This window comes from Betta splendens, chromosome 11 (genome assembly GCF_900634795.4).
Source record: "Betta splendens chromosome 11, fBetSpl5.4, whole genome shotgun sequence".
In the NCBI taxonomy this organism is placed as follows: domain Eukaryota; kingdom Metazoa; phylum Chordata; class Actinopteri; order Anabantiformes; family Osphronemidae; genus Betta; species Betta splendens.
Window position 1 is genome coordinate 10,001,408 of NC_040891.2, and position 15,965 is coordinate 10,017,372.

General features: G+C 51.0%; 1 protein-coding gene across 2 annotated transcripts in view; it reads right to left on the reverse strand.

Moving 5' to 3' along the window:
• The window catches only part of jarid2b (jumonji, AT rich interactive domain 2b), a 71,667-nt gene that overhangs the window by 39,630 nt on the left and 16,072 nt on the right, over nucleotides 1-15,965 (reverse strand). Inside the window, exon 1 of one of the 2 annotated variants that reach the window (XM_029166918.3) lies at nucleotides 4,334-7,969. The exons of the other annotated variant lie outside the window; for it this stretch is intronic. The gene's annotated coding sequence lies outside the window, so the exon portion shown is untranslated. Of the gene's footprint in view, nucleotides 1-4,333; nucleotides 7,970-15,965 lie in introns of those variants that run through there. 2 annotated transcript variants of the gene reach the window in all.

Here is a 15,965-nt window from a genome sequence, read left to right on the forward strand (position 1 = left end):
ATGAAAACAAATGCCAGAGCTCGCGATCAGATTGCGAGACACCAGCTGCCCGACTTCTCCACTACCGTGTAATTGCAGAACACACTACAAGAAATAAAAACAGACCGTTCCACTGTAAACATCCCACATCATAACCCAAATGCCAAAGGATCGCTGGCGCCATCTGTTCCCCAAATTTCACCTGAATCATTTATGATCTGAGGGTCGCGTTAAGAACGAATCCTCAATCTGCACAGCTGTTTCCATCAATACATATATAAGCACAGAACTTTAAGGTTTTCTTCAGGTCTTACAGCAAACGTCCAGGCTCACAGCAGCCGTTTCCTGCTCGTTCAGAGCCACAAAGCCAAAGAACCGGCGGCGGAATTGTTGTTGGGGGAATTTTAAGTATCTCTCATGAAGTGAAATGTTAAGGTAACAGTGTGGTATCAGCTTTGCAGCGGCGTGTGTCACTTTCACAGCCTTGTTGCCATGGTTTTTAGGGCTCAGCTGAGGAAAATCTCTCATATTGTGAAGTTCGACTTGGCAGGTTGAGAGCGTTTCGCCACGTCTGGTCTCACAAGAAGCTAAAATACGGGTCTCGTGGTGAAGCTGTGCGTTAAAGTCTAAAGCAACTGCTTTGCGTCTGTCCGAGCTCGCTCTCGCTCTCTCTCGCTCTCGCTCTCTCTCGCGCTCTCTCTCGCTCTCTCTCTCTCCTTAGGAAGAGTGCATGACAAATGGCCCCCTTTCAATAATAACAGCCTCGTTCAGCGCACTTTTCCTTCAGCTCTGTCACAATATCATTTTCACTTTGGCCAGGTGCCGCTGAGCAACGGGTTTCACTCCAGCACGCGGACGGCCTGTGGTCACGTGGACCGCGCTTCCGATCAATGGCGCTTCCCAATATGCCGTCATTCATCAGGCGCTTAATGGCTCCTACTCTTCCTTTGGGAGAACTAAAAGACCGGGCAGAACTTGTAAACGTCCCCTCAACACACCAGCTGTAGAGATGAGATCAAATTTATTAATCCCAGAATGAGAAACCCAGGAAGGTATGAATAAGAGTTAGGTTCTAAAAAGCACAACTTATTTGACTTCCTGTGTCTTTACTCTGTCCTTCAGCAACAGCACCACAGCTAAACCGGCTTACAATGGGCCATTTTGCAAAGACAGTCAACCATGAAGTGCTGCGAACAGATAAAAACACCGCACATCCATCACTTCTTCAGTTACGAACCTTTGCACCACTTTACATCAACAAAGCAAAAAGGCCTGAATTAAACCCGGTCGCTTTCCAGCCACGCTGCATGAAGCACCTACAGCTCCGCAGCCTGTGTGTGTAACACGGGCACAGGGAAGAAGTTTAGAATATGGAAGCAATAAGTTGCTCTCTGAAACCTGATGATGTACGTGATGCATGAATAAACGGCTGCCGGCGAACGGCCCGGAGCGGCAGCACTGTGAAATGGATCTGTGTGAGCGAGGCCGCGGTGTCTCCAGTTCTTACACAGTGTCAATAATCCGTTAATGGTGGGTTTAATGCACGCTAGTGTCATGACGGAAGCCCGGTATGCTGGATGTGTCACATCCTCACTCAAGCCACAAGACAAACAATGGGGCGCCTCCTTTTGCTTCATGTGACAGCAGGAACAAACTGTTACTGTAAGCTGCCCTACAGAAAAACCACACGACTCCTGCAAGCGCTGCTCACGACTCGATACCTTTACACCGAGCAGCATTTCTTACTGACCCGATGCTGCGTGCTGGACAGCGTGCATATGAAACGTGCACATCTGAACCTGCGTGCAGCCACGTCGTGCCCTCCCACTTCCACAGACTGGAGGAGGGGACAGGAAGGCAGAAACAGGAAACAGAGTAACCTCATTAGCCCCGTGCCGCCTGACAGGAACAGCCTGCAGGCTTGTACAGCTGCACAAAGCGCCGGCCTCTGGTCAGTTTCTGCGCACACGTCTGCTACCAGGCAGAAGATGCCATTTGTATGGAGCAAAGCGGTGTCAGCCGGAGGCGGACTTATAGAAAGCCTCCCTGTTTTCCTTGGACCGCCAGACTCAGATTGACTGTAGGATTACATCTGGAATCCAGTTATCCCAGTCTGTAAACAATCAGACAGGAAGACTCGAGCGAGCACCATCACACACGTACCCGGGCGCATTTACACAACAACAACAACTCCTAGCCCGAGGCTTGTAACTCGTTTACCCTTGCAGAATTCTGCGCGGGCACAGACAAGCTGCTTTACTAGAAAGGCTCATTAACTCCCCTCTCCACAACCAGGGCATAAAAAGATATTGAGCGTGTGAAAAAGGCCACCAATTGCACACACACACACAACTTAAAGGCTATGAGCAGACACAGAGTATGAGGCCTGTGCATTTTAAGAGGCAAGATGGAGAAAGGCGCTGACCGAGTATCTCTGTTCAGATGTAGCAGCCGCAGAAAGAGAGAGAGACCTGTGTCTCCCAAGCTCTGTTCTTGCTGCCTGTAACTGAAAGGGTCAGTTTCAGGGCAATCATTTTTAGACCTGTTGAATGGAGGCGTCGTCTTTGTGTGAGTGGGATTAAGTCTTTAAAAGATCAACAAGAGTGTGTGCAGCTGCAGCTCCCTAGTAGCAGTCGTACCTAGGCTATGAATGGACACACACACACACACACACACACACACACACACACACACACACACACACACACACACACACACACACACACACACACACACACACACACACACACACAGCTACATTTATTTTAAGTGTTTGCAGAGACAAGACTCAGAATGCTGGTATTAATCCCAAGTAGGAAACACAGGCTTAAAACCACTTTTGTCAGGCAGAAAATCTACACGTTCACTGAGATTAGGTTTGAATGTCCATCCAGTGATGATGCAACATCCCCCAAACTCCATCTAACACATGAAATAAAAGCCCTATTTAAGCGCAGCGCGTGCTTTGGTCTGTCCTGTGCACGGACAGCAGTTCCTCCTGCGACCTCTGGGGCAACGCTTACTTTGAAGCCCCCCTCAACATCCCGCTACTAAAAACAGGCTGGAGCGACACCAGCAGCAGAGCAGCACCGCATGTGCAGGTCATAATACAGCACGCAGTTCAATAGCAACACGTAAAATGCACTGGACGGCAGGAGGAGAGGCCTCCTGTGTGGCCTGCTGCTGCACGGCCTCAGCTGGCATCACCCTCTGCTGCTGGAGGAGACCTCAACCCGCCTGTGGGCTGGGGGGGGGGGGCACGCAGGCAGCAACTGGCCAGGCTGGGGGTGGAGCGGCGTCCTCACATGCCCTCTGTTGGCCCGGGCACGCGTGCACACTTGCGGTTGAACACACTCGAGGGTTCGCCTGACTTTGTGTATGCAAACGACTCCCAGAACGCAGACGCCCAGGCTGCGCCTGAAGTTTTCTCACAACTAATTACACAGGGCGTTTGCTCTAGTAACCAACTTCACAGCAGAAAATCATTAGCGTATCGCTGTAATGAGAAAGAGTCCGTTTGCACATATTATAGAGTATTTAGGTACTTGACCATTGGTTTGGAGGTCTTGCAGCTAGGACTGCTTTTCAAATCAAAGAGCTTTTTTCCACCCGCTGACTGGGACCGATGACAGCGACAACACAGTAGCTTGTACAGACCATGTAAGGTCGAGTCTCTCTCCGGATGACAATTTCACTAACAAGCACGGCACAACACACTGTACACACACAGACACGCAGCGGCCTCTGAAGGACCTGGGAGCCCACAATACAAGTGCTTGTGCGGCTCATTACAGGCAGACTGTGTGGTGTTATGTACACAGGGCCGGGAGAGGTGCACAGTCAAGCCTTCCTGCAGCAGCCGGTGTGTGTGTGTGTGTGTGTGTGTGTGTGTGTCGGAGTACGAACGCTCATCCACCGATGTGGGTTGCTAATTATATGCCTTCAAACACAGCTTATGTGAATCAAAGGAGCTGCCAGGAAGCTGTACCTCCTACATGTCACCCTTTCAACTGCAACAAATAGGAATACAACACCCGCCACCGAAATGCACCTCGCTCACCGAGAGCGCGGCGTCGGTGCACCCAGGGAAATCCTTCCCCGCGCGTTCCCAAGCCGCGCCACACTCTGCAGCTCAGCCGTGTGGATGACACGGCTTTAATGTGCTATTTTTGTGCAACTTCCAAGCACGAGAAGCAGCAATAAGCAATAATTAGGAGAGTTAATTATTATTTTTTAGACAGCACAATTATTTCGCAGTGTCCCACTGCTAAAAAGGGAAAAAAATGAATCAACAAGCCACAAATATCACTTGTGTGACAATTTAATTATCCCATTTTACAAAGCAAATAATTACCCTCTGGCTCCAGGTCTACTGAACTAGGTTCCTCATGGAAATGAGACTCCATGTGTACACAGGGGCTTGCGTTGCATGGCGGGAGCTGGCGTCAGCAGCGTTATTCAGCAAAGTGCTGTGCAGACGCTGTGGGGTGGGTCAATAGTTAAGGCCTGTTATTACTTTGGTGCGTCTCCTGGTCACCGAGATAATTCTCTATCAAAGAGAGGAGGGAGGGAGTGGGAGAGGGGAGGGTGTGTGCTCCTTCAATTCACGTGTGTGTCGGCGTGAAACCTTTTAGCGTCTACATAATGTCACCTGAAACTGAATATGCATTAAACCCAAACCACATATGCTGCAATAACGTTAGACTCAAACAACTCAAACCTCCGCCGCCAATAAAGTTTGATGAAACCTTAACGATAATAAATGTGTAATATGCATCATTGAAAATCATTAAAAAGGTCCTCAAATCAAGTCAGGAAAACACCATTACGACTCTACGACGGCAACCTTCAGAGCAGAGAGCACCGTTCGACTGACTCAGGTCCAGGTGCTTTTTATTTATTTACGCCAACACCACAGTCCAATTTAGCCCGAATGAGGGAAATTAAATCACGCTTTATAAAATCGCTACATTTCCCAGCCGTTGCTTGAGCCATTAACTTGTCATTGTTGGCCCGCAGAACAAATGTAGCGCTCAAGGAGCACAGCAGAGGCTGCGGTGGGAGGTGGGCAACCTGGGCCAAATTGAGAAATCGTTAGCGGAAACGTTCAGCGAGATGGCTCCGAGTTTTCAAGCAGTAAAAATGGGGTCACATAGGTATTTAGCGCGTAGGTAGAGAAGCACTGCAGCATTAAAATGATGTATTCAACTATAGAACGGCTTGTGTACGTAGTGGAAAAAACAGAGAGCCCTTGCATAATAACCTCCCATGAAAGGCCACAGGCAGTTAAAGCGCGACAATGACGTGGGCCTTTCAGTGCTGAAGTCCAGATAAAGGTCAAGGGTCGGGGCAAGCAGGTGGCCAGAAAGGGTCAGAATTGACCTCCCGGAAGACGCATCGCTGGGCGGGCACAAGCCATTCCGCTCAAAGGACCCGTCAATCACAGTCACTTACTTACCATGCGTCAATCTCCACTGGCCCCAGGGATCCAGCTAGCTATTCCTCTCCAGCCTCTTTACCCCCAACCAGAGCCAGATAAGAGCCTCTTTACATGACAAAGTGCTGTGGCGGACCCAGGCAGAAAAAAGAAAAAGGGTTCCTTTCAGTTGCCGATGGGGTGCAAATCCTCTGCCCACAAGAGGTTATGGTCACATGGTTCTAATTTGAAACTGAAAGGTGAAATGGGAGTGTTGGATTCTCCGGCCCAACATCGTATCAAGCACTGTTTCGCACCAGCCTGATCCCAAATTGAAGTAAAGCTGTCACGGCCCCGTTGTCCCGGATCAGCGCTTCTCACCTCCGAGGCTTTGAAAATAACCTAAAAGAGCTTTTATGTCTTCAGCTTCCATTCAGCAACATAAAAACGCTCCTTTAAAGTCAGGCTTTGACGCTCGAAACCGGGGGAGCGCCGGACGCCGCTGCCGGTCCACAGCGCGTGCTCCAGCGCCGCCGCGCTCGCTCACCTCGCTCTGGACCTCGCCCTCGCTAACCATGTGCAAACGTGCTAAGTGTTGTTGTTGTCGAGACACGGCGGTGGAAGCAAGGCATTTCCCCTTTGTCTTCAGACGAGCTCGCGTTCACAGAGACGCTGGCTTCTTTAAAGGGAGAACCAAGATGTGAGGAAGGGGAAGCCTGGTTTCCATGGTCTACGAAAAACTGGCAGACAAGCAAGGCGTCTGTTATGAGTAAAACCAGAAAAAAGAAGGAAATGCATTAGTACAGCGGGGATGGAGGATTCGGGGTTCGATTTTGTTTTGAGTCTGGGCTGGAGAAACTCCCAGCTTGAGCCATCTGCCGGCGTGAAAGCCACCAGGAGTCAGGCGGTTTCTGCCAGAGACGACGACGAGCGAGGAGGAAGAGAAGGGGTGTCACCCGGGGGAGCGGGGGGGGAAGAGGGGGAGGCAGGACAGGTAGGCATTGTGTCTCCAGTTCCCCTTTCTATTCACTCACCGCTCCCTTTTGGGCTCCGAGGGGGGATGGGAACTAAGGGTGTTAGAACCGTCCTGCTGCTGCGAGGCCGTCATGTGTGGACAGAGGCGACGTTTGTATGCGGTTTCTGTGAGGATGAATTCAATCTACTGGCATCTGCACGGGGCAACAGAGCCCACTGAATAACAACAGCTTAGGGGATTTTTTTTTTTTTTTTATAGAGATGCGCTTTGTTGCCACGAGCTTCGGAGGCTGCAGCGATGCCAGGAAAACAATGGCGGCCGAGGGAAACTTCTGTTCGGGCCGCAGTCAATCTCAGCATTCCTGGATTCTCAGATGCTGACGAAAACAAGGCGCATTCCTCAACACGGGCAGATCTGCGCCGACGCCACAGCTATTTATTCTTCATGTTACAGCACCACAGCGTCAACCCAGCCGGCGGAGGCGGGCGGACACCCACCCAGAGCCTGGTTCTGCTGGATGGAAGCTCCTCCACTCCACTGTCGCCCCGTGTGGGGGTCAGTTAAGCGACTTTAAACCTTTATATCCCTAAAATGTGACGATTCACAGGATTATTTTATTTGGCACTGGAGAAATAAATTGAACTGAGCGCGTATGATAACCAGGCGCCCCAGAGACCTGCCGGTATTTCTCCTTGAGGGAAGTTCATTCACCCCCCCCGCCGCCATATTCCACAGACTTCTCAAATACGCACAAATCTCCATCCATCATTGACAGCGCAGCAAAATAAACAATCATACCGTAGATCAATCATTGTCAGTTTATTGCCACGCGGCGCCGCGGCTCAGCGCTGGGGACGATTAAGATGGCGGTGAGCTCTCTGCGCTGCGTTCAGGCGCCGCTCGTCTTTGATCTGAGGAATCCGTTCGAACGGCCAGTGGAATAACACCGATTACAAAGAGGAGTCCGCGCGGCCTCGCGCACAACACAATCACGACAACCTGAACTGAGTTCACGTCACAAACGAATCTAGACTCGTCCCGACAAAGACATCTGACATCCACTGGCAGCTGGCGGTGCGACACACACTAAACACGGCTGTAAACACCGGCACCGGAAATGCAGTCGATACCGGCGCTTCCAGGACGGATCTGGGCTTTAATCTAAACCTTAGATCTGGGCTCTCCATCGCAGTGTCCGCTTTAGAAGCGAAGTCCACTGGCTGTCATCACCTGGCCTTGCCTCCTCTCCTCTAACACTTCATAAAGACCATTCATCCCACCATCCTTTCATCCATATATACCCGGGGCCTCGTTAATCCTCCTCTCCATCCTGACCCTGTACCACTCTACTGGACTGGGACAGGCTTCAAAGGGGGAGAGAGAGAGATTGGGTGGGTGGGCAGCTGTGTTGTGCTTGGCCTGTACCACAAAGCCTTTAGAGGACAAGGGCCCACACACACGCACACACGCACACAGCTACTCTTCAACATCCTCACCCTTCACACATAATCTCTAAAGAAAGTGAGAAACCACACGATTGAGCCCAACAAATTAAGCCCAAGCTTCACATAGAACAAAGCCAAATGACCTAATTTGAGAGCTAAAAACAAAAAAAATTATATATCAATATAGTTTATTTATATTTAAAATATATCTACATGAGTGAAATCCAACAGATTTCACATTTCAACCATTTCAAAAAGGTCAGAATTTCACCGGTGATCTGTGATGATCAGTAGAAACTGGGCCAGCACCTCGTGTGCTGAGCTAAGGCCCAGCTTCATATGGGCCCCACGGTCCAGAGGAACACTAACAGAGCAGGCGGTGACAGTCAAGCCTCAACTAAAAGTGACAGCCCATGTTGGAAAAAGGCTGAGACGCATATATCAAATAATACACACACACACACACGATGACAGCTAAGGGAGTCTGACATGCCTGCCACTGCCATCGCTGGATGTATGTTTATTTTATTAACCTGCCACAGACTCAGGCAGGAGGGGGAGGGAGAGACAGAGAGGAAGCTAAATGTCTGTGTGCACGCTGTGACCTGTGAATGCACGCACACACACACACACACACACACACACACACACACACACACACACACACACACACACACACACACACACACACACACACACACACACACACACAGAGCGTTGCCTCTCCTCTGCTGCTCTGCATGACGTAGACCTGCAGGTTGCTCTGTGTAGAGCCAGCACCAAATTCAATCACACGCCGTCTGTTCCAACAAGCCTGATGTTACTGAGGATTAAGCAACAAAAAGGGTCAAATTGGTGAAACGACGTCGCACATGACATGTAATTCTTAAACGCCGGCCAATTCTTAACGCTGATGAAGCCTTTTCCTCAGACTCCGACTCGAGTTCTCGGGAGGCAGCAGCCTCCTGTGAAACGGAGCCTTTCCTGTATCACCTGTTCATGTTGCGTAACCCCGTTTATGACGCAGACCCACAGTATCGACCGTAACCGCCTCACTTATCAGCAGACGGGCTGGTAACGGACACGCAGCTATGCAGGGCACACCCTGCGCTGATACCGGCCAGCCCTGCTCGCCTCATTATTGATGTTGGCTGCCTTCCTGCCACCATTCTGCGTGGGGGTGCAGCGCGGCCGCGTGCCCGTGCCCTCCAGGCAGCGCGGCTCCTAATTGATTCGTGTGCTTTAATGAAATGCTCAGACTCATCCCGCGGCTGGAACCAACACACCTGTTACATGAGATCAGCGGACACGGACGGAGAACAACGCACAAAGAGTGTGTGTGGGTGTGTTGGACGGACAGTTGCAGTGTGTGGGTCAGCTGCCGCCTTGGGCCTAAAAAAATGACCCAACGCAGCATTTAAGAGCAAAGCTCGTGTTTTTACACGTCTGCAGCCGAGTTGCCTGATTTACACGGCTCTCGTAAAACGTGCCATTTAATTTAAGCTGATGTTCTGTTAGCAACTGTTCACAATCATTCCCTGTTCTACCTCAGCGAGACGCCTTTGACAGGTTTATTTGGGCTCCGTTGTTTATAACTGTGCATTAGAAAACGAGAGGAGAGGCTGAATGAGAGCGTGGCAGAAAGGAGAGGAAACACAAGGGCATAATTGCACATCACTTGTAATCAAGCTGAAGTCTGCTTTTGTGTTGCCTAAAAACAGAGAAAAAATGTGCTCAAGACATTAGCGACATGGCCCGAATCAACAGTCTCCTTTCAATTCTCACCACCACCAGCACCTTTTCTCTGTTTGTTAGACTAATTGGCCCAAGTACATTAAAGCAACTGTAAAAAAACAAAAACACACACAGAGGCCCATTTGTAAAACAAAAGGCAAAGAAATGAAGCTGGAAAAAACACATTTTAGTTTGGTGGCGTGTGCCGAGATGGGCGAGTGAAAGCAAAGCCTTACCAAAGTAATTATCAATATGTAAAACTGAATAGAGGTGGGAAATTACGGGTTCCCATTCAGATGAGAGTCTCTGCCTCTACTTGTGAAATTATTCGCAACACGGCATTCATCGATTCGACGTGGAAGAGTTAAGCTAATATTACTTTTGCTGATTATTACAGGAAGCCCTCAACAGATGCTGCTGTGACTGTCCAGGTGAAACACACACACACACACACACACACACACACACACACACACACACACACACACACACACACACACACACACACACACACACACACACACACACACACACACACACACACACACACACACACACACACTTTACACTAAGGATTAAATATTTAAAAGTAGCATATCGATGGGCCGTTAAAGTCTCATTTTCATAAAGCATCACCTCTGATCGTTCACAACTCATTACAACTGCTGCTCGAGTGTGGCTCAATTAGCAGAGTGTTAAAAAACGGCAACACAAGGGGCGATTCTCCGATCGGCGGCGCCGCAGCCAGAGGGCTCGGTTGCCAAATAACAAATGCTTGTTCAATTACTCTCACCTGCCAAAAAATGGCTGTAAATATTGCTATAGGCAGGCGACGCTGGCCGGGGAACAGCCCGGAGCCCCGGCCAAGCGGGCCGCGGGCCCTCACAGAGTCCGCTTGTTCCTCCGCACCCGTGGAGGCCGCGAGACGAGCCGTTGCTTCCGTCGCATGTACAGTCCAAAGGTGCATGAAAGCAATCTAGCCCGAACGTCCACAAGGCTGCAGCCTTTCGCGTGTGGCGTTCCGGGGGCTCCAGCTGCCGCATGGGCCGACACGTGAACAGACGGTCCGAGTCGGGCCGCCCGGCGCCTGCTGCCAGTGTGGGAGCGAGGACGGGGGGGAGGACGGACAAACAGAACATCCCGGAGGCGCCGACACAAAGGACTCCTGAGTGAGGTCATGTTTTAAACCGTATCTCACTCGGGCCCCCTCCTTTCAATGTCATCCCTCTATTCCCACTCAGCACATCAAGATAATAAAAGCACAGACCATTGCTGATACACCTCCACTCCAAAAAAGAAACTCGCTTCTCTGTGTGTGTGTCAAAGCCGATAATACTCCAGCCCCCCCCCCCCCCCCCCCACAGGCGGAGGTGGGGGGGCTCTGTGACTTAATGAGATTTGGGAATGCTGCAGAGGATGAATGAGCTGTGAAGCCGAAGCAACCAAGCGTTTTGGTTTCAATAAACTTTGGTTCGCGTTTGGAAATTTTAGCCTTGGGTTCTTGATAAATGAAGTGTCGAGCAGCCGCTGGTGGTATTTCCTGTGTGGCGTTATTAAAAATATATATATTTAGCAAAAATCAGAAATTAACCTTCTTCGGAGCAAGCTTGCGTGTGGGATTTTAAAAAGGTCACGTCAGCGGTGCAGCCAAAGAAGGAAGGTGGCAGGCGTTTCCTTGACGAGCCCCTCTACGTGTACAGGATGGCGTTTTTCATCGTATTGGTACATAACAGGCGTCGACTGCGTGTATATCAACACAGTGCTGGAATAAAGAGCTCAGGCCCTGGTGAAGCAGGTGAAGTGGCTGCTACGTTTCATTAAGCATGCTGCGATTCCCTCGGCCCGACTAAGTTCATCCAATTTAGACAGGAAATGACATTGTGTTAGCATTAGCAGGGAGGAGAGGGCCGAGAGACCACAGGGGCGGAGAGAGAGAGAGAGAGAGAGATGAGATTAAGGTAAGAGTGGAGGGGCCCGGTCCACCATGAAGTGAAGGATTGATAAAGTGAATTAGCACACGGCCGAGGCGCATGGAAGAACCCCGGCGCAGCATTACCTCGGCTGGAACAGCAAAGACAGGAATGGGGGCGCGATAGGGGAGAGAAAGTGAACAGAAAGACAAAGAAAAGCAGCACGCGGGAAGCAGGCACACAAGCCTAATCACATTAACGCCGACTCGGGGAAGGATGGAGAGGGGGGAGGGAGGGAGCGGAGGGCTGTAAGACAAACCCATATTGGAAATCAAGTCTCGTTCTGCCAGCGAAAGGTCAGCGTGGTCACCGTGTGCATGCGCGTCTGTGTACTTAACAGGTTGAGGCCGCTGGAGAGCCCAAGGTCTGCAAAGTAGGAAAGAGGTCGATAGTGCATTACTGAGAGGATGAGAGCGAGCTGTGTGTGTGTGTGTGTGTGTGTGTGTGTGTGTGTGTGTGTGTGTGTACACACACAAGGCCCTGTCTGTCTATTTGTACTGTGCTGGATCCACTGGGAGTCAACACTCATCCGTATAAGAGTGTGTGTGTGTGTGTGTGTGTGTGTGTGTGTGTGTGTGGCTTTGAGGAAGGCGGCCGAGCCAAGCAGAACCCAGAGCAGCTTCAGAGAGATGCTTCCATCCTAATGTAACTTCCCCAAAACACCAGCTCTGTTTGAATTTCGGGGAGAAGGGAACTTCTGACATACAGTCTAAGCTTTAATGGGATTCTCACTGCTCCAGCAGACATTACATCATGGGGCGTGGTTTGGGAGTCATCTGGGAACCATTCTCACACCTGTGTCCGAATCTGAAATTCACCATCCTTCCACTTCAGCACAAAACCCGGCACCAGCATGGCTGAAGCTTTATGTCGGACGCGTTGGCGAAAGGAAAAGGACAGAAAAGGGAAGCGAGGGAAGGAGAGGAATGGTGAGAACGCAGCAGAGACGAAGATGTGTGGGAGTGTAGTCACAAACTGACTGGCAGTCATGCTGAGGGCTAGCAGGAGGTGGGCGCGCACACACACACACACACACACACACACACACACACACACACACACACACACACACACACACACACACACACACACACACACACACACACACACACACACACACACACACACACACACACACACACACACACACACACACACACACACACACACACACACACACACACACACACAGGGCCAAGGCATCTGTGCTGGAGACCTGTGCGAGTCGGGATGACGAGCAGACCGACGGCGAAGACGGGGAGGAATCGGGCCAGAGCAAGTGAGAAGTGATCTTGATGTGCAGCCAGCAAATCACAACAGAGCCGAGCAGGAACACAACTTGTCAGACGGGGACACTTGGTGAAACATGCATCCAGACGTGAGCGCGGGGAAGAAAGTGCATCAGCAGGAGGCGAGTGGACGCGTCTTCCTCCCCTCCTCAGGTATTACGTGTGGCACTACAGCTGGGCCAGCTGACAACCCCCCCCCCACACACACACACGGGCGTTATTCAATTTCATGAGCTCTTTGGCAACATTATAAACAGCTTTCTATTATGTGGCACAAAATGTCTTGCAGCTGCAAATTTGGGAAACAGCTGCGTGGAGCCGCGTCAGGCGTTATCGGCTGCAGAGACAAGCAGCCGCCGAGAGAACACATCTCTCCTTCAGGTCTGTTTTCAATGACCACCTGATCTTTTTTTCTTTGCCCCTAACTGCAGCGCTGCACCGAGAGCGATCTGATCCCAGCGTTTTCACATTCTGAAGCCGACAGAACGCTGTGGAATAATCCTCCCTCGCAGCGCCGCTGCCTGCTATAAATCCATATAAGAGCATCAGCGTTTCCGCATCGCCGTGTAAACTGCATTCCAGCGCCGCCCTCAGAGTGTCCCCACTTTAAAAACATGGACAAGACACTCTGGCTCCGGCTGTGATCATCCATCTCCATTTATATTGACTCCCCTCCATCAAATGAGTGTCAAGACATGTTTTTCTTATTGCGCTGATCCGCTGGGAGTGGTGTACGCGTTCATCGGATACCTACAAATCTCCCTCTGTGCCTGTCCTGCCTAAAACTGATTCTCAACGTCTATTTTCAGACAACCTCACCAGCTTAAGAAGCGTGGATACAGACGCAGGTCCACATGGTCTCACACACACACACACACGCTTTGATCCTGCAGCGTAAACCTTTCCTACACACACACACACACACACACACACACACACACACACACACACACAATGATTAAACAAAGGGTCACAGAGTTTGGATGAGAAATTGTGTGTGTGTGTGTGTGTGTGTGTGTGTGTGTGTGTGTGTGTGTGTGTGTGTGTGTGTGTGTGTGTGTGTGTGTGTGTGTGTGTGTGTGTGTGTGTGTAGGAAAGGTTTACGCTGCAGGATCAAAGCGAGCTCCAAGATGGACCTAAATAACCGCAGGAGCACGGTCGGGTGACTGATGTGCTAGCGCTCGAAGGGGGGTGAGGGGGTGAACGGGGGAGGCGAGTGGAGTGACCCACGGAGAGGCCGGCTCGCCAGTTTACCTCTGGCCTGTCTGGCTATCGTCATAAAAACACTTCACATGGCGTCCCGGCCACATTAAACCCCCTCAATTTATAGGCGGCTCCTTTTACTGGGCCTCCGCAGCGGCTCCAGCAGGATGGGCCGTTAGGAGCGGACCCGCGCGACGCACGCGGAGGCACCTGTGAGTAAGACGAGGCGGCGACGGCCCGGGGTCGCATGCGTGTCAGCAGACGCCGGCCGCCGTCATCCTAGACCACAGCCGGAACATCCTGACTCGCACTTTGACTCAAACGCCGCACGCCCCCGTGCATGCGACGGCTTCTCACACGCACCATTAGAAACGCCTCCATCGGCCCTTTGAGTGACACACAAACAAGCGACGAGAAACAGAAGCCCTCTGCCCACTTGCCTTCTTCTGGCCATAATTACTGTCTGTCTTTAGTTTGGAAACTGCATACTCAGGAGAATGGACAAACCACAGAGCTAATAACAACAAAACACAAAACGCGCTTAAACAAAACCAGAGTTTTGTGTTCATCTGCAGTGAACCCCGTGTCCGGCGACAGCTGCCGTCACGTCACCGCCGGTGCCCGGCGTCTGGGAAACACCTCCAGGGGTTTCCTCTCGTGTGGCTGAGGAGAATGACGGAGCTGCAACAACCACAACAAAGCCTGATGCCTTGATGGCGCGTCAGCCGCCGGAAACTGCTGAGTCGAATCATGTGCTCGTGAGGAAGACTGAGACCGGAGAATCTAAGTCTGAATGAGAATCACCTGAGTCAGCGTCATGATTTAATGAAACCCAGAGGAGACGTTGAGCGGAAAAGAGTGGGGAAACAGTGACTCCTGTGTCTAAATGTCCCAACGTCATACACACTGAACAGAACAGGTTTCACCAAAGGACCACAAACATGTGAAGACAATAGGATCGGCTTGTGTGTTTCTATCAGCTGAGCAGGATTAACGAGTTGAAAGTGATTTTTTTGTGCGTGCCTCTCGTGCCTCAAAGAGTCGCTGAACACACTCAGTCATGGTGCGTCAAAGGAGAAAAATGTCCACGTTCGTCTCTGTAAAAATAATCAATCCTAATCCATTGTGTCCCTTTCGTTTCACATTGACAGGGGGCGACTGGGAGGGGGAGCAGAATCAATAGGAGAGATGTGCTGTGTGTGCGTGTGTGTGTGTGTGTGTGTGTGTGTGTGTGTGTGTGGAGCCTCTCTCTGACATGCCTGAGATTCCAGAGGTTAAACATTGGGTTTGACCTGAAAAACCTGACGGATGAAGAACATTTTTTCACAAGATGATAAACAAAAAATGAACAATGGCGCAAAACTATTTCTCCTAAATTGGTGCTGAAGCTCAGAGCAGCCTTTCCAGGCGGGGAATGGACTCTACAAGGCCTCACAATGGGGAAAAGAGGGTTTTGGGGGCACTCTGACCGTGGCCCCTCTGAAACCACAACTCCCAGGAGGCCCTGGGGATTAACTGACCACAGAGGCAGCCTGTAACCAGAACAAGTGGGGGGAAAGGCGGCATTAGCGCAGGCCCGGCCCGGGAGAGGTACCGATAGGTGGAGACGGGTCGACTGTCAGCACGAAGCAGAAGAAAGGCCCGATAGCCACACAAAACAGCTGACACAACATAAAAAAGGGAGTGGATGTCTTTTTCCTCTCTCCCGTGTCCCAGGATCGTTTTCCCACACATCCAAATCCCCTGCGCTCGTGCAGAACGATGCGACTCGCAGGAGACCCGCGTTCCCCCGCCGTGCGACCATCAAGCGGCAGACTCAGGAATTTTGACGACTGTCAGGGGTTCGAGCGGCCCGCCGTTCCCACTGAGCGCGGCGGCGCCGGAGTGTGGGGGAGGACGATATCCTGTCAGAAGCGATGCTGGAATTCTTTGGTACAGCGAGGACTCGGTGGG